We start from the raw sequence: 18,578 nt of genomic DNA, 5'->3' as shown, positions 1-18,578 counted from the left end.
TATCACGTGTTTTTTTTTTTTTTACTTTACTTTTTTCTTTCGCGGTTGGAGAGGCGGGGTGCTCCCCCCCAGCCAGAATTTCGGTGGAGAGGGATGGGGCGCCTCCCCCCCGCCAAGAATTTCGGGGGGAGAAACGGAGCGCCTCCCCCCCCCCCCGAAAACAGCTGCGGGACCAGGTAAGGGGCTTTCATCCATCCCTACGTAGGATGCACATGATTGGCGGTGTTGGAGCAGTACGGCGAGGTAGAGGCTCGGGGCAAAGAGAGGGGAGGGGAGGCGCCGCCTTGGGAGCAGAGCTTGGCCGACGCCAGCGCAGAGAAGTGGCAGCGGCCACCAGCCCTGCGAGATTTTGAGCGCGCCCTTCACAGGCTTCTGCACTGCGCTCCTGTGCAGCCAGGCCAGAGTAGTGCGCAGGTGGAAACACCGCCTGGGACTGGGACTGCACCAAGCGGGCCGTCCGCCATCTTGGCCTGTTGGAACGGAGCTCAGTGGAGGCCAGAAGCCTCAGAATCAGCGTGCTCCCAAGCACCCGGGCGAGCGCAGCTGCAGGCTGTCACCCAGTCAACCCACCTGCTGCTGGCTGAAGGGAGGCCACCCTCCCAAACCCAGTGTGGCAAACAGCAAGCCACCCACCACGTGGCACTTATGATTTGATTTCTGCCATTTATTTTTATTTTTACTCTGCTGTAATTGTGGATTAACCACCCACTGGCAGTGTACCACCGGAGAGTGCTGGAACAGGACTCTGGACATAGGCATTGCAAATATTTATAGCAATATAGCCTTGTAGTGAGACATATATATTTACACCATTTTTGTTGGACTTTTGCTTCTCTACTTCATGTGTTTTTGCAGCTGAGCTCCTACCTGGGCTTATGTGTCCTAATATGTATTGTAAATACTTTAGTTAATTTTGTTTATTTTTCACATTTTCTTACACATACTTACATACTGTTACTCATAAATGACAACAATGTATGTTATCTTACAAATCATATATTTTTAAAAATATAAATGAAAGGTTTTCATGAGATATGTTCTATCCCCATACATTTCGTTATCACAATTTATGTATGTGTCCGTATCTCTTATAACAGGTTAGTTTAACCTCCGGTTTGCTAGCAAAACTGAATTACCGTGTCACGAAATGATGCGTGTCTAAAAAGTGTGTCACCAACATGAAAAGTTTGGAAAGCTCTGGTCTACATACATTTGTAGGATCTTTCCAGAAGATTGGATTATAATATAGCAAGTGTGTACCTGTTGCTCCTTTGTTGTGTTACTCAGCACTTGCATCCAGTGTTAGTCCTACTTAGAGTTGACCAATTGAAATAAATGCGACTTAAATTAGACTAACATTGGATACAATCCTCTGTTGGGGAGGGCTGTTACTCAGTGGTAAAGTGCATGCTTTGCAAGTAGAAGGTCCCAGGTTCAATCCCCAGTATCTTCAGGTAGGCCCTGAAATCCTGGAGTCAGTGGCCTGACTCAGTGTAAGGCAAATACCTGTTTTCAGGGATACGGTGTTTTTGTCCACAAGTGACATAAATACTTCAGCAGTTATTCTTTTGGTTAGAATGAATGCAAAAAAGAGAGAAGTGCTTGAAGTCTGATATCGAAGGCAAATAGCCAAAGGATGATGATGGGATGAGTGTATTTAAAGGTGCACTTAATTCTTGGTGAGAGCAAGCACATGATTGCTTTGCTCATCATCTCCAGGAGCTTGTGCCTGTGCCATTAATTCAAATACTCTAAGGGTGCAATCCTATGCAAGTTTAGACAGAAAAAGTCCTACATCTCCCATGCTGGCTGGGGAATGCTGGGAGTTACAGGACTTGTTTGCTGTCTGAGGGGATCTCTACACCTCAAGTTTATTTCGCATTCATGGTTGCTCACTCACTGAATTGTGCGGCTCCATTACATGACGTCGTCATTGTCCAGTCATTATTCCACTGTTTCCTCCCACCTATCCCGTGTTTTCCTCAAATGGAAAAAATGGGGCATTTTTCCAGAGATGCACAAATGCAGCGCCATGTCCTCCCCATGTATTCCTCCCTTAGCATGAATGAAGCGCTGAGTGTGGTTTCTGGGGGCGTGGTCATGATGTCAAAGGTGGTGACAAAGGTCTGATGGGCATTCAACCTTCCCGCACCTGAGCCATTTTGGCTCCTCACCATTTTCAGCCTGCCTGTTCAAAACAGAGCGGCAGAGCAGCAGCAGGGGGCAGGGGCAGCAGAGCGGAGGAGCAGCAGAGGGGCTGAGCGGCAGGGACTGGCCAAAAGCATGGAAGAGGGAGGCCAGCCCCAGGAAGATCGGTGCGGGGGCTGTCTGCATGTCAGTGCCCATCCACCAGTAATGTACAAGGAGAGGGAAAGGGGCAGGAACCCAGGAGCAAGGATGCTGAACCCGGAGCATGTGTAATGCCTCTTCATGGAAACATAACGCTATGGGAAACATAACGCTATGGGAATGGCCATCTATGGAGAAAGAAGCACATGTAAAGGGAATCAGTTGTGATCCTGCATTTCTAACAGAAGTGGAAAGCCCCGTTTTAAACACAGGATTTTAGGCTGGTGTAGAAATCCCCTGATTGCGCCCTAAAGCATAAAGAAAAAAATGCAGCCACAGTGCCTCTTGTATAGGTCTTCTCACCCACCTCTTCCCCAGCACAGCTCTAATTCTCTCCTCCCTCAGAGCACAATTATCTCATCTGATACTGACTTAAGAGACTAAAGAACAAGCCCTGATGCACTAAAGATGCAATCCTATGCATGTTTAGACCGAACATGCTGAGGGGGGAATGTTGGGAGCTGTAGGACTTTTCTTCTGTCTAAACATACATAGGATTGCACCCTTAATATGTTTCATTCACTGGAGATTATCTTAACTAACAGAAAAAGGGAAGCATTCCCCTTATTCTTCGCAGTAAGTGCTGCTCTGTTCATTTTGTGTAACTAATTTCAGAACATACATGCAGAAGCAAAGGATATAACTTGAAAGGTTATTGCATGATAGGACACAGTAATTTTTTTCCTAGTGAGATACTTGTGGGATGATCATAAATGCTAAAAGTGATGACAGTATTAATCAGGTCAAGAAGCAATTTAGTTAACCACATGGGAGATGATTTTATGTTTTAAATATACATATAAACTATAACTGAGAAGTTATTAACTATTAATTTTGAGGCATCAATAGAGTTTTTACTTGAATTGAACCTATGACATACAAAACTCCTTTAATTATTGCAGTACCTTTACTTTCCACTTCGTTATAAAATTTACTAGGATGACTAAGATTTTGGATGCTGGCTGAAATAGCACTAGTTTTAACATTACTCATACAAAAAGTACCCTCTATCTAATCTGAATAAAAAAATCTGTGGCTTCCATTTAAAGAAGCCTGTTCATTTTGACTGAGAGCTGGATGAATGTATGAAAAGTATTTTCAGTAGTACAGTCAAGTAATTTTGTGGGCTGCAGTGTCATCAAATATCCAGATGATGCCCAGATTTCTTTTCACCTAATCCAGGTAAGGCAGTGGATGCCCTGGACTGGTACCTGAGCTAGGTAATGGACTGGATGACAGCAATACACTGAAACTCAATCCAGACAAGACAGAGGTACTGTTAGCTGGTGGTTCATCTGCTGGCATAATGCATGAGGTTGTGGTCAAGGTGACTGCGCTGTAGGGAACTTTAACTATTAGCATTGCTGCTGTAGTAAGGACAAGGACAAGCCCTGTGGGATGTGGCATTGGTGCTCCCACTCATTACAAGTCCAGCACTTGAGGTGAGCAAGAAGCACCTTTAAGGAGAAGTGCTCAGATAGAAAGAAGGGCTCCTCAAGAGGAAGGGACTCCTTGGGAACAAGGCCTGCAACGAACCACAGCTGAGCCCTGGGTAGGCGCAGGAAGCTCCAGCAATATAAGCCTGCAGTATCAGCCTAGCCATTGCTGGAAATAACATCTTCTACCAGCTGCAATGCTTGTACTTTTGACCTTGAGCTGTGACTGAACCTTTGTGCTACTGACTTTGGACTCCTGCTTGACTCTGCCTCTTGGACTGGGTATTGTATCTGACAGCTTATCTGTGTTTTGACCTTAGCTGCTCTTCAGACCTCTCTTTTGGAACTCTCTCTCTTGCCTGCTAAAACTGTGCCTTTGATCATTGCCTGCTTATTGACTTGCTTTTGGATTGCCCCTTAGTTTAACCTGCTGAGCCTAATCCAGCCATAGCAGGACACTTGTCTCTGTAAATGCTGAACTGCTGCCCTGCTACTCATGGAGAGACAAGCCCTTAGGCAGCTGCACTTGATCTTGGTCCACTTCCTGGCACAATTGAAAGTGTTGGTGTTCACCTTTAAAGTCCTTTGTAGCTTGGGACCAGGGTACCTGAAGCATCACCTTTGTCCATATCATTCTGCCCTTTCACTGAGGCCATCTTCAGAAGCTTTTGTCTGAGGTGTCTTACTGACTGACGGACATGAGATGGGTGAAAGCTGGGGAGATGGCCTTCTTGGTGGTTTGTGTGACATTTATGCTTCACATCAGCAGTGGTGTAGTGGTAAATTTGAAGTGCAGACAGCCATCATGACAGTCCCCATAGCCATGCCCCCAAGGTGAGTCCAACAATGCAGGCAGCTGTTTTGATCCATCTCTGTGTGTGTATTATATATTACCTCTGTAAATCTAATGGGTTTTAATTATCCATTCCAGACCAAGCTACTCGAGAATATTTTGCATTATAATAAGGATACCTCACAACAGTATATTGTTGCGGGGAAAATCCATTCCCTCCCCATCCGGCCCCGGATACTCATCATCCCTGCTAAGCAAACAGTCCTGGCATTTCCAGCCTGTGAGCCCTGACTTCACTGCAGCACTGCACTTCAGGCAGCAATATGTCTTGGGCCAGAATTGCCAAGAAGGCTTGCCTGGTGCCTATGCTGCTGTCTTCTAGGCACCAGGAAAAACATTTTGTTTTCCCAGCCATTCAGACAACAAAAAAGTATTTTATCCATAAATTGATGGATCTGCTGCTTTTCACTGTTGCATTTAATTTTAGTTGTTACACTGGATATTTCTGTCAGTGGTACAGCTAGATAATTTTAGATCCATAATGGTTTTATGAGGACTCTAGGCAGCGGTGTGAGAGTGTATTACTTCAGTTGAGAAACAAACAACTAGCATTTCTCTTCTCCCACAACCACCCTTACATGCTTTACAACTGCTTCTACATTCGTTGGGCTTTTCTACATGAGGCATTTATCATGTGCTCATCATTCCCTACTCGCAGTTGTTTACGGGTTCTTTAGGCGATGTCGTGACCCTCCAGTTTCGCTTCTGTGTCTAACCAGCACTCTTGGTGAGATTTTTTACCAAGGGAAAATGCGGCATTTAATTGTGAAAGGGAAATAAAGCATGATTTCTTCTTGTGTATTTGTGCTATTCCACTATACCACAGTGCCACTTAGAGGTTATGTATCAGAAATGCCTTGTATAAGGCTAGAATCTCAATTCTGCAGCGAAACTGAAAGTCGATACAGCAGGTTAACAGTCTCGTGTAGAAAATCTCCTTATAGGCTAGGAGCACCTCCACTCCCCATCTTACTATTGTGTAGTATTAATTGTCCTTGCAGCTCTAGTTGCACCAGTGGACTTAAGATTCCTACTAGGTGTTTGTGTCTAGAGTCTGGCAGCAGAGTACCTATAAGGATCGTAGGCAAAGGCAAGAGTTATACAGGAGCCTTTTCTATTTTGTTTTCGCCCTTGGCTGCTGTTTGCGGAAAATACTGCCCATGGTCCAGCCAGGTGCCCATGATTCATCACAGTTCTCCATCAGCAAAGTTGCTAATCGTGCAACTTCATCCTTCTGCAGGGATGGGAACAAAGTGGGGTGTGTGTGTGTGTGTGTATTTATTTATTTATTCTCCCTTGCTGGGGCTTATGTGCCCCTTGTGGCTTGTTGTGACTGACTGCAGAGTTTGACAGTGAAGTGCTTGCAGAGAGACAGGAGGTGCGGGGGCAGTCGAAATGGGAAGGACTTATGGAATGTTCACAAGCTTTCAAGATAAGGAATAGTAAGGAGAAAGCAACAAAGACAGAGTGTCATCAGAAGCTGATGGCAAAGCCAAAAATAGATCACAGAACCCTGGAAGCCATCCATTCAGTTTTCTTGGAGGATTACTTTTATAAAACAGAGGTCTGACTGTGGGCAGTGGTTCACTGCTTGTCTGCAAGGTCCATTCAGATGGTCCACAGAAAGGTTGCTGAGCAGTCAAGGATATCTGTACTTGGAATTACACTTAACTTCTTTTTTTCTGAGGATGGACCATTTTGACTGGACCAGATTATCTAAACACCTAACAAGGCCCTGGCCTAGAGCCTGTGATTTTCATTATACAGCACAAGTGCAGTCTACTAATTTTACAAAAAGTTTGCAAGTTAAAGGGACCTTCTTAGCAGCCATCCAGGCCTGGGGCCTGTAATCTTCATGATAAGTTATTAAAATATGAGTTATGTATGTGCTTTGATTTGTAGAACAAACACTTTTAAGAGTGCAATCCTATCAGCCTCCGAACATGGAGAATGATAGGCATCCTATGCAGAGCAAGAGGAGCGTGGAGGTAATCTTCAACTCCTCCCACTCTGCATTTTTGCTAGACAGGTGTTTTCACCTGTCTAGCTTGGGCTTTATGGAGCTGGAGGGAAGACGACTGGGGAGGCTGGTGGATTCTAGTATGCCTATGTACACCAGTTGCTGGGGAACATGGGTGGGAGGGTGCTGTTGCAATCATGTCCTGCTTGTGGGTCTCCCGTCAACAGCTGATTAGCCATTGTATGAACAGAATGCTGGATTAGATGGACCCTTGGTCTGATCCAGCATGGCTTTTATTATGTTATGTTCTTATGCTGTCTAGGAGCCATAGGATTGCTCTCTAAGTGGCTTGCTGCGACCCTCAGATATTTTCAAGTGTTCTGCAGGGTCACAGTTGCAGCACCCCACAGTCCTTAATCTAGCATGTTGCAAGTTCTTTTTTGTAACAGCATCACTTGTTTTGCCAGGTTGTATCCAGTTACTACCCCTTAACACGAGAAGGATCTTGGATTTGGAATTCTTGGAATTGTTGTAGATCACAAGCTGAATATGAGCCAACAATGTGATGTGGTGGCAAAAAAGACAAATGCTATTTTGGGCTGCATTAATAGAAGTATAGCTTCCAAATCCCATGAAGTACTAATTCCCCTCTACTCAGCACTGGTTAGGCCTCATCTGGAGTACTGTGTCCAGTTCTGGGCACCAACCTTTAAGAAGGATGCAGACAAACTGGAGAGGGTTCAGAGGAGGGCAACAAAGATGATCAGGGGACTGGAAACAAAGCCCTATGAGGAGAGACTGAAATAACTGGGCATGTTTAGCTTTAAGAAGAGAAGACTGAGGGGAGATATGATAGTGCTCTTCAAGGACTTGAAAGGTTGTCACAGAGAGAAAGGCCAGGATCTCTTCTCGATCATCCCAGAGTGCAGGACACGGAATAATGGGCTCCAGTTACAGGAAGCCAGATTCTGGCTGAACATCAGGAAAAACTTACTGACTGCTAGAGCAATATGACAACGGAACCACTTACTTAGGGAGGTAGTGGGCTCTCCCACACTGGTGGCATTCAAGATGAAGCTGGACAGCCATCTGTCAGGGATGCTTTGACTTGGATTCCTGCATTAAGTAGGGAGTTGGACTTGATGGTCTTGTAGGCCCCTTCCAACCCTACTGTTCTGTGATTCTACGATTCTATAAAACAGGGGGGACTTGTGGCCCTCAAGATGTTTTGGCCTGCAACTCCCATAATCCCTCAATATTAGCTATGCTGGCTAGAGCTGATGGGAGTTGTAGGCTAAAACATCTGAAGGGCCGCAAGTTGCTCACCCCTGCTTAACATATAGCTTTTGACAATCTGCTTCCCCACATACTCTCTGCTTAAGGCATTTAAGGCACTTTTTTCAAATTTGGGCATGTTATCAAACACATTTGTTTTGTGGAACGCATCATAAATTTGAAAATGGATGCATTTCTGACCACTGATCATGTTTGGGTCCAGGAAGTTCAAATTGGATAAATCGATTTAAAAAACAAACTTGACAGAGTGAATTTCTCACACATCCCTATTGCCAAAGGCAGAGGAACAAGGTTTGAAGGGCAATGGAAGGAGGCAGCGGACTACCCTGGCTACCAACACCCTGTCCAAACAAATCCGAAAGGAAACTTTTCTCCCACACTCAGATTCTCTTTTTCTTATATATCACATTTACAGCTTGATAGGTAAAATTGTGTGGCACTTTTACAACGTACCTTCATTCTGTGTGCCCTAGATCATTATTCCAAGTTTTACAGATACATAAATGAGAAATTTGCCCAGGGCTACATAGCAAGGCCATGGTAGACAGTCCTGTAGTCAGATTTCCCAGTTCCAACTCTATTTACATGATGGGGAATGAATTCTAGAGATGTGACAATCATTTCAGAAAGGAAGCTCAAAAATGTGATGAAATGACCTCCAATTTGAGACATAGAGTGCTTCCAAACGGTGAGTTCCTTGTGCTAACAATCAGAAAACATTGTGCAGCTATGCTATCTTCCTTAACAGATTTTCCCCAGTAAGAAAGATGGAAGAAGTGGTGCAAAGACTCAGGAGAGTTATGAGTGGAAGATGATGTTGTGTGGACCCTCTGCCCCCTCTATAAAATTCCATGAATGGGGCAGGGCGATGGCATGATAAAAGCTGCATCTGGAAGCACCCATGATCAACTATTGCTTCTAACAGGCCCACTTTTGCCGCTCTCTGCCCTCTTTGCCAATCCCTGCTCCCCATTCCCCACCCCAAATAGACTTAACTTGGGAAAGAAGGTAGCAAGTAGTGTAGGACTCCCAACTACAAAGGAGACCCTATGGATCTTCTCCTTGGCAGCAACTGCCTACAGGCCCCATGATTCCTGGTAGAAAAGATGCTTCATGCATCAGTTACCAGAGAGGAAAAACTGGCCCAACCAAATCCAGCCACCTGAAAAAGAAGAGTCAAAATTGTCTGTCTGGATTGCTGCTTGTGTTGATCAGGCATAAGACAAGAAGACTGCAGGTTTGGCCTGGGAGTAGGTGCCACTGACTTCAGTGGGACCAACTTTTGATTAGGTATCCACAGGATTTGGGTATTACAGTGCAATCCTCAAAATATTTACTCAGAGGTGTACTGCTGGATAATTGTCCCCAAGATTAATAAGGTTAGGTCATACAGGCTGCACAACAGATTTCAGGTTGCACCAAGGGATACTGAGGCAAAGAAACATTCTGGGCATTCCCTCCCCACCCTCTTAAAGATGTTTTAAAAATATGCTCGTGCCATCTGAGGTGAGGCGAGCAGCTACCAAGGAGAGGACTATCTCCATGGCGGTGCCTCAGTGGTGGAGTGATCACCCTGGAGAGGCTCACCTACACGTTCTTGTCTTTCTGATGCAAGTTGAAGGACTTTATTTTCACAAGCTTTTTAGTACTAGTTGCATTTTATTGATGGTTTTTAAAATGTTTTATTAGTATCTCTGTTTTACCTGTTCTGTTTCAGTTTTCTTGTTATGTAAATCACCCTGGGGATTTGACTGAGGAGTGCTGCTGCTAATAATAATTCAGTGCTGGAGTCAGATCCTATTAAAGGTATTGCCCTACAGTTCCTTTTGTATTTTTCTGATGGACTAACAGGGCCAGCTGTAAGTCTCAAGCGGTACCGTCAGGGGTGCGCTCAGAACAGGGCTTTAGGAGAAAGCGGAGGACAGGAAGGCCTGGCGTGCTGTGGTCCATGGGGTCACGAAGAGTTGGACACGACTTAACGACTGAAGAACCACAAGCAGGGCTCCACTCTGCAGCATGAGTAGAAGGGCCCCCAAATGAAGTAAGCACAGCAATACTTGACGTAGCATTATGTCCACAGTCTAAAATTACCTCACCCACGCTACATGGCAGCGCCCCGCTATGTAAGGATTTCAAGTAGCGGTTAATTTCTGAAAAGCGAACAACTCGGGCAGCTCAGGCTGTCTGAGCTGAAAGCCTTACGCCTAATCTTAAGATGTTTAGAGATGTGTGGTGGGGTGGGGGGAATGGAAAATGCACTTTGTGCGTTGTTAGAGGCTCCCTTTCGAGTATTCCAGAGCTGAGGTCTGGAAGTGGAAAGTTCGGAAGCAACCCTGGCTCTCAACTTGGAGCCCTGGGGACAGCGCTCCACAAAACGAACGTGTGAATCGGCGCAATTCTTCTGCCGCCCGCGACAGCTGAAGTGGGGACGCCGGCGTGGCTCCCTTGGACTGATACGCACACACGGGGGTGGGGGCCCTCTCCTTCAGTCGCTCCCCAGCTTCCTCCCCCCAACCCTATCACGTAGGAGATTTTTTCCAAGCTGACTCACAGAACTAATGGCAGCGTCCTGTCATCCCCAGCGCGGCAAGCTGTTGCTTGCGCCGCTCCTGCTCTGCACAGCCCTCCTCCCTGCGCTGTGGATGGCTGGAGGGGAGGGGAGGCGGAGCCCGCCTGGGACACGCCTCCCCCGGCCCCGCCCCCCGCTCCGCTCTCTCCCTTGAGCAGGGACCGCAATGATTTAGAAGTTCAGGAATCCCACGTGACGTCACGGAGGGTGATGTAATGCTTCTCTAAATAGAACGTATTGTAACCTTCTCTCAGTCCAACGTGGTTCCTTCACCCAGGCTGCTGGTCGCTTCCCTTCTTACACTTGTTGGGTAAGTCCCTCAAAATACTGGGCTGTCTTTTCCTCCCTTTTCTTTTCCAAATACAACTTTACGCTGCATTTTAAAACTCGCCTTTCCGGAGCGCCGCTTAAAGTTCTCGCTTGCGGAGGACGCTGGTGTTTTCTTCATTTTTCTTGCCCCGTCCGGTGTGTGTGTGTGTGTGTGTGTGTGTGTGTGAGAAATTCTCACAGCGGCAGGAGGGCAAAAGGAAAACCCCAAAGTGAGAGAAAGCGCGGTCGAGACAAAATTGCAAAATTATTGTAAACGGCGCCTTTCCTTTCCTTTCTGTTTTGTTGGGCTGATGGGTCTGCGATTTTCTTCTGTTACCGACAAGTTGATGATTGTTTCGTTGGGACTTTCACTTGGAGAATGAACCGGTTTCAAGCGGGCGATCGGGTCGAGTCAGTGACTAGATCTGAAAGTGCAAGGATCGAACCGGGAAGATGTGTCGGGAGGCGAGAGTGCGTGCGCGCGATTCCTCTGCTCGGCGCAGTGACCCCATGTTGTTAAGTGTTATTAATTGGGATAGACGGGGGGGGGGGAGGATAAAATGACTGGGGTGAGGAGAGTTAAAACGGAGAACTCGCTGAGGTATTTAAACGCCGAAGAAGGGACGGGGACAGCCGTAGCGATCGCTTTCCTACAAGGCTTGGGAAAAAATGTGTGAAAGTTTGGAAGCTGTCTTTACGTTAACCAAAGAGGTAGCGAAGAAAGTCACCCGCGTGCTGTCAGGAGGACTCCGCGCGTGGCTCTGTGATCCGATCTGTGGTTCAAGCCCCCACCCCTACCCCCCGCTTCCCAAAGATTTTGGGCACTTCTGCGACGTAAGGAAGCTCTGACTATAAATCCCAAAACTTTAACCACTGTGATCACTCCGGTGTTGAGAACACTCTGTATACTCTCAGGAACTCTCTCTCTCTCTCTCGCGCGCACATCTCCTCACATGTTTCCTGGCAACTGACAAATGAGGTCCCGGGTGGGGGAAATCATCTCCGGACCTGCCTGCCTCTTTCCCCGGGCTGGGGGGGACTCCTTATGCTGCAATCTCCGCTTGTCCGCAGGGAAGCGAATTGGTAAGTCTCCTTGCCAAGAAGTTGCCACCTTGACGTTGAAGCCTTTCCTGTGGAGGATCGGCTCGAGAAATCCAGACCAGGCTCGGCTCCCCCAGCCTAACCCAGCGTAACATCTTTCTTGGTTGATGGAATGACAGCGCTCTCCCCCCCCCCCCCGCCCTCAAATCTCTCTCTAGCTGCTGCCTTGTCTCGCCTCGTCCCTTGTCGCTCTCTCGCTGGCTTCAGATCCCCAGCTAAAACTTTTGAACTCCGAGTCGAGAGAACCCAAAGAGAATAATAGATGACCGGGAGAGAAGTTTCTTCCTCGCTCATAATATTTGCTTGGCAAACTCTACCAGAAAACCAGTCATCTGCCTCCACACTTCCCCCACCCCCACCCCCACATATACACAATACCAGTCCATCTCCAGTCCCCTCGCGGCCCTCCTGTTTATTTATTTATTTATTACATTTATATCCCGCCTTCTTTCCTCTTGCAAGGAACCCAAGGCGGCTTACATTCTCCTCCTCCTCTCCATTGCATCCTCACAACAACAATCCTGTGAGGTAGGCTGGGCTGAGAGTCTGTGACGGGCCCAAAGTCACCCAGTGAGCTTCCATGGCCGAGTGGGGACTAGAACCCGGATCTCCCGGCTCCCAGTCCGTCACTCTCACCACTACACCACACTGTTGCTTTAAAAGCTGAGGATTCGAGGTATGTTATATATTTGGTTGTTAGGTGGTTGCATCGCTATGTTGCCCCCCTCATGTCGCCCCCGCCCTATCTGACATTATCTTTGGGAGTCAGAGCCTGGATTCTGGGCCATTACGTCATTCTGCAGGCTAGTAAAAGTGTGATTAAGAGACTCCGATATCGGGGGTGTTGGGGAGGGGAGGGGAGGGGGTTTAGTAATGCTGATAAAGCATTATACCTGGATTCATATCTACATCTCAGTCCCCCCTCCGCTACCCGATTCTTTACATCCTCATCGGTGGGATATCTCCATTACAGACCCCCCCCCCCCCGCTCGCACGCCTCCTTCCTTGGCTACGTTTTGTCCTCCTAGAACGCCAAGAGAGTAAAGGGGAATATAACTGCTAACTTCCCTAAACTTGCCTTTTGCGCTATTTACTCCCGGCCATGGTGAGTGACTGTGAAGATCCAGGGTTTCTAGTGAAACTTCACACAGCAGCAATGGCAGAAGGAGATGTATTTCTCCTACCCTTTCTTTAATGGAGAGAATAGATAAATACCTCCTCATGTCCCTTTAAATTCCCACAGCATGAGATAAGAAGTTCCTGACATATATTCGTCCGAAAAAGCTGATACAAGGAAAACGGGGGGAGTTTTGTAGGGGTGTCCTGGTGTTCAAAACTGTTCAAAGAAAGGTTGGGCCCTAACATTCCGTTCCCAATTATATCTTACTTGGAAAGATCATACTGATTTCCTTGGTGTGCTTTTTAAAATTACTGCAAATCATGGATGTTTCCAATTGCAGCTTTGCCACTGAACACATTTCACTTGGGAATAACTGGCACAACCTGAGAGAGAAGGGGGTTGGCAGTTAGGATAAGTATACTGAAGTCTGGTGCGTAAACCAACTCCCAAGGAAACTTTTTTGTAACAAGGAATTGTCATGGCGAAAGAGTCTATAGACTAGGTATTTGAATGAGACTGTGTGTGCATCGATATAGAAACAGGCATGTACATAGACACATATAAAATGTATATATCTATATAACTTCAAATCAAGTTCTTTTGGAGTTAAAGGGCAACAACAGTTAATGAGAGTCTGTGGCACAACTGGGGGGCAAAAATTGCTGGCGTTTTAAAAGCTGTTGCTGGCATCTGTTACTTTTGTGCTTCAGATTAAAATTTGAGCAAGAGTTTAAAACAGCTAGAAGAGTGGCGGGGGTGGGGGCGGGGGTGGAGGGGGAAACTGAACTCCTTCTTTGGGCCTTTTTATCCCTGTGCAGGTTGCAAAGCCCCAGAGAAAAGTGTGATTAATGATCAGCGATAAGTGATTAGTGGTTTTATTCAAACTTGTTACCTCTGACCAGAAGCACACATCAGAGGATTAAGAGGCTCTTTTAGATAAATGCTCATTAGTAGAAGGGGGAAATCAAAGATAATAGGCAGGCATAAAGGGACAACTTTCTAGGAAAATCATTCCTGTCTTTGGAATAATAAGCTCTGTTCACAGAAAGGCACTTTAATTTAAAAGTTGCTTTTATCTTGTAAATCAAAGTTCGATGTAGAAGTCCACTGGGCTATTATAACCTAGATTTTCCCATATCCACAAGACATAGATTATCCTAGTTGTGATATTTCTTTCTCATTTAAAGGAGCAATTGAGATTTTGAAAGAAACAACATTCCCAAGTCCAAGTATTTTAAGGTATCCACTTTGAATGTAGCAGGAGAAACCTGCTGTCAGTTAACTAGATGATGCACTACAGTTCTGGAGATGTATAGTTCCGGATTATGAATGAACGCCGCATGTAGCAGCTTGCTTGATGTTCTTCAACGCTTACAACAAAGTTGATTCAGGCTAGACACTTCTATACATTTTTAGTCACATTTTCCATGTGAGTTAAATGCCGCTGGAAAAACTAACCTCACTCCTTAAAGAAACAGAAGGGGCGAGAGACCAGGTGGTAGGTGGTAAGAACGACAACTTGAGCACTTGATTAAAATAGTTAATTGTAATAAAAGGTCTACTTTCAAGTGGTTTATTAAGCAGTTAAGAGGGACAGTTTTACATTCAAATTCATATAATCAAACCTGTCCTTCATTCAAATTCTTCTGTTTGGAAAGAAGGAAAGAAATGCAGTCACTAGGAAATAAAGCTGACGAGGGTTGAATGCAGCAACTTATCTTTGATAATTGTATTGTTCCTGTTGATTTTATGCTCTTTTCCTCTGTTATCTATGTTACTTGTGTTACGTCACGTACATGAATTGTAGAAAACTAATATATATTACTTTACAACATTCCTGTGATATTCATGCCATTGTCCCATTTATAGATCTATTTGCAGTTTGCACTGGAATGAAAGAACACAAGCAATACATTTGATTGTATAAAGAAGGAGGGACATTGTAACAACGTTACCATATTATAGTCAAATACTCAGTTTGAATTCCCTTAAAAAGAGATCTGCATGCAAGTTCAATTTCCTTAACTTTTTTGCTATGATAAGCTGGAAAGAAAGATGTCAGGTCAGGTCAAAGGTAATATATTTGACTGAAGTATTAGGATAGCAATATAGATATTCTGGAAATTATGGACTTAAATTTATAACAAGTTCTTTGTGAGATACCTGTGACTGACACAGCAAGCTATATGAACACAGCAAAAGCTGGCGTTGCCCAATTTGTAGTTTTAACTTGGAATGGGATTGGAGTTGGGGAAAGAGGGATGAAAAAAGTAAGCCTGACTGAAAACAGCAGGAAAAGCGTGGTAATGTGGCTCATCTAAACTTTACTATGATTCTTGGGAAGACACTTCATATGTACGTTTGGATGTTGTGTGCATTTAGCGTGTGGGCCGTTTCAAATTAGGAATCTAGAGAAGTGCTCTCTCTGTCTCTCTCCCTCTCAAGCTTTTGAGACTGGTTCATGCCTTGCAAAAGGATCTCTTATAGTGTTGCACCTAAGCCAATATAACAGCGTTCCTCCATGGAAATCATTCCTATGTTGACATAGTGTACATCCTAAGTGTGCTTATCATATATGTGAGCGTTTCATGCTCTGAAAGACATATTGGTGGGATCCTCTCATGTAACCACATGCATGATTACTATGGAAGTGTGTTACGTGTTGGAATTTTGTAATGTTTGAAATGGTTCTCAGCGTTTCTTCATACAAGGCCTCTTCATGGGTACTGGAGTATACTTTCAAAATATTTTAGGTCCACAGGGAGCATGCCATATGTATCCAAGGGCAAATATGCAGTTGTCAGTGCATAACGTATGAAGCGGCCAGCCTTAGCTGGAAAGAGGTAATTATAAATTGACTTATAGGATTGAGTGCAATCCTATACATGTCTTTTTAGAAGTAAGCTCTACTGAGTTCAGTGGGGCTTATTCCCAGGTAAGGGGATACAGGATTGCAGCTGGTAGCTTTAAGATAAAAGGGAGGTATCTTGCCATCTTTCCATATTAGCAAATCTTTATTTATGCTGACACTTTGACTTAAGTAAGGACTATGCAATTGAATCTGCACACCTTAACTTAAACACACCAGATTAGATCAATCCCATTTGACCTATGTATGAATGTACTTCAGCACAATACACAATTCGGGATGGCTATAATAAAGCTGACTTTGATAGTAAGCTATTATGGTCTGGACAAGTTTAGACCCTTCTCTTGTTTTAAAAAGTAAAAGTAGCACTTTCTGGAATTCAGACTCCGATGTGTATAGTTAACCACCTGAAGAAGGTAGTGTAGGCCTCTTAACTTAACAACTGACCTTTGGATTGATCTGCCTTAAAATAAAAGCCTAGTCTGGATTCTTATGAAATCTCATACTATCGTCTGTTTCCATAGTAGAAGATCAAATTAATCCTGATTTATATTTCACCATTTTAAAGTTTCATGAATCTTTCTATTCTTTTGCCAAAGCATTTTAATTCACAAGTGTTACATCTCTTTAGTTCAGCAAGTTGACATAATTATCTTCGATGAAGGATAGTACAACTTGGTTTTAATTGGAGGTTTTTTAGCTGTGTTTACATGTCTAACTACATAAAACCAAATCTCAGGAGGAAAAAGGTTTAAAACCTGCATTAACACTAGGATTCTGCAGGTCCTTGATTTTTTTCCCCACCAAGTTTTACCTTGTTTGTGGTTTTTGCTGAATGATCTTACATTGCATTTTATTTTGGGTTTGCACTGTCTTGCTCACATGTAGATCATTTAAAATAAAAATGAAGATACTAACTAGCAAATGGTTGCTAGTTCAGATCCAGTCACACATTGCTAGCCAACTCGATTAGCTAAGCTATAGTCATCCATACATGGATTTAGTCATAAATATAGTCATCCATACCACCAGTTAGTGTGTGGTAAGAGTTACAGTTCTGAGCTTGAATTCCACTGAAGTCAGTGCAGCAGTGTGCAGGATTGTAGCTCTGGTGTTCCAGATGTAGAACATGACCACATCTAGTTTCCAACGGCTGCAATTCATGGACAGTGCAGTGCATGTCACATAGCCACTTCTGGAGCTACTTCGGGAAGTGTGGCAAAAAGCTTAAATAAAATAACCAGCATTTTTCTCTTTCTAGCAGTTATTTATTTCTACGTAGAAACCTTAATCATTATGTTGACTCAGTTTTGTGAAATGCAAAAAGTAAAAGTAGGTGTGATATTATGTATGACACATAATTTTAGGCCACTCGGTAATATATGTTGCTCTAAATTACTGTTTTAATACAGTAATTATTACTGTATTAAAAGATAGAATCAGATGTCAAACACGCAGTCTTAACTTTTAGTGCTTGTACCCTGGTGCTACCGTTTAATTCGGAAATAGATCCAGTTGACTGAAATGTAACTTGGGTCCAGATAAATAACATGCTTAGTGTTGCTGCCTTTGCTCATAAATCCTGATCATATTTACATTAATTTGAACAGAAACGACTTCCAGATCTTGCATTTAGAATTAGGGTGCTAATCATTAGTGTACTACTTTAATGGGTACAAAAGTGGGTTACCTAATCAGTTATTTGTTTGTTAAGAGGTTATATATTGGTCTAATAAGAGTATCAAGTATGTTAAAAGAATGAGAAAATGCTTTTATAAAGAAATAATTATTTAAATATCCTCAGAGAAATTCCATTGGCTCACAGATACAGAGTATTTCACAACAGACAACTTTTTAATATTCATAATAGAAATGAATTGTACCAAGCTGACTCAGAATTACTATATGATGTTGCTACATCTGCATCATTTTATAGTTGTTCATATTTATTCATTTTATAGTTTTTATGGCTGCCGAGATACATTTCTAAACTCAAGTTGTTGTGCCCATCATCCACATTCCTTAATAATAACTAACTGCTTAGTGTAGAATAATGGAAAGTAATACTGAGTTGAGTTGTAATAGTTAAAGTTATTGATGAGATATTTTCAAGACTGAGCCACTCAGCACCTTGATGATAATAGCATGCCTGGCATTTTCAGTGAAGTTTATTTTACTTATTAGAATACCTATATTAGAATACCTATATATTTCCAGACAGGAAAATGAGAAACTGAGCAAAACCCAGATTAACAGACTTGTCCATCATGGCTGCTAAGTCTTATCCTGGGCAACACACTCCCTCTAATACTTCAAGAAGCAGGGGAACCTGGTGGAACAAAGTCTCCAAGATTATGAGGAAGTTCATAATATGGGGGAAAGTGGTCCTTTAGACTTCCTAGATGGGGAAAAAAAGACCCTGGAAAGTCACTGTCAGTCAACACAGACAATATTAAGCTAGATGGAGAAATGGACTGACTTGAACAGTTTCATATGTTCATATGTCTGAATGTATAATTTAAAGGTCTTTAAAGGTCAGCACCAGCACTCTGAATTGGGCCTAGGAACCAAATGGGAGCGAATGAAGATGTTGGAAAATGGGCATCATGTTCTCTGTGACCTGCCCCAGATAACAATCTGGCGACTGCATTTTGAACCACTTGTTTTCTGAGAACTCTTCAAACGTCGCCCTATATTCTCTTAGGCTGCAGTCCTA

General features: G+C 44.0%; 1 protein-coding gene and 1 long non-coding RNA gene across 2 annotated transcripts in view; one reads left to right on the top strand and one right to left on the bottom strand.

Moving 5' to 3' along the window:
- LOC146344869 (uncharacterized) overlaps nucleotides 1–10,514 on the bottom strand; it is a 57,239-nt gene extending 46,725 nt beyond the window's left edge. The window contains exon 1 of the long non-coding RNA XR_014792344.1: nucleotides 10,446–10,514. This is a non-coding gene — a long non-coding RNA (uncharacterized LOC146344869). The remainder of the gene's footprint in view (nucleotides 1–10,445) is intronic.
- Nucleotides 10,515–10,680: 166 nt separating this feature from the next.
- LOC146344868 (cyclic AMP-responsive element-binding protein 5-like) overlaps nucleotides 10,681–18,578 on the top strand; it is a 121,651-nt gene continuing 113,753 nt past the window's right edge. Inside the window, exon 1 of the mRNA XM_084860441.1 lies at nucleotides 10,681–10,773. The gene's annotated coding sequence lies outside the window, so the exon portion shown is untranslated. The remainder of the gene's footprint in view (nucleotides 10,774–18,578) is intronic.

Source organism: Heloderma suspectum, chromosome 5, assembly GCF_057233095.1.
Source record: "Heloderma suspectum isolate Gila_16-S chromosome 5, 16-S_ref, whole genome shotgun sequence".
In the NCBI taxonomy this organism is placed as follows: Eukaryota; Metazoa; Chordata; class Lepidosauria; order Squamata; family Helodermatidae; genus Heloderma; species Heloderma suspectum.
This window is presented reverse-complemented; position numbering and strand designations above follow the sequence as displayed.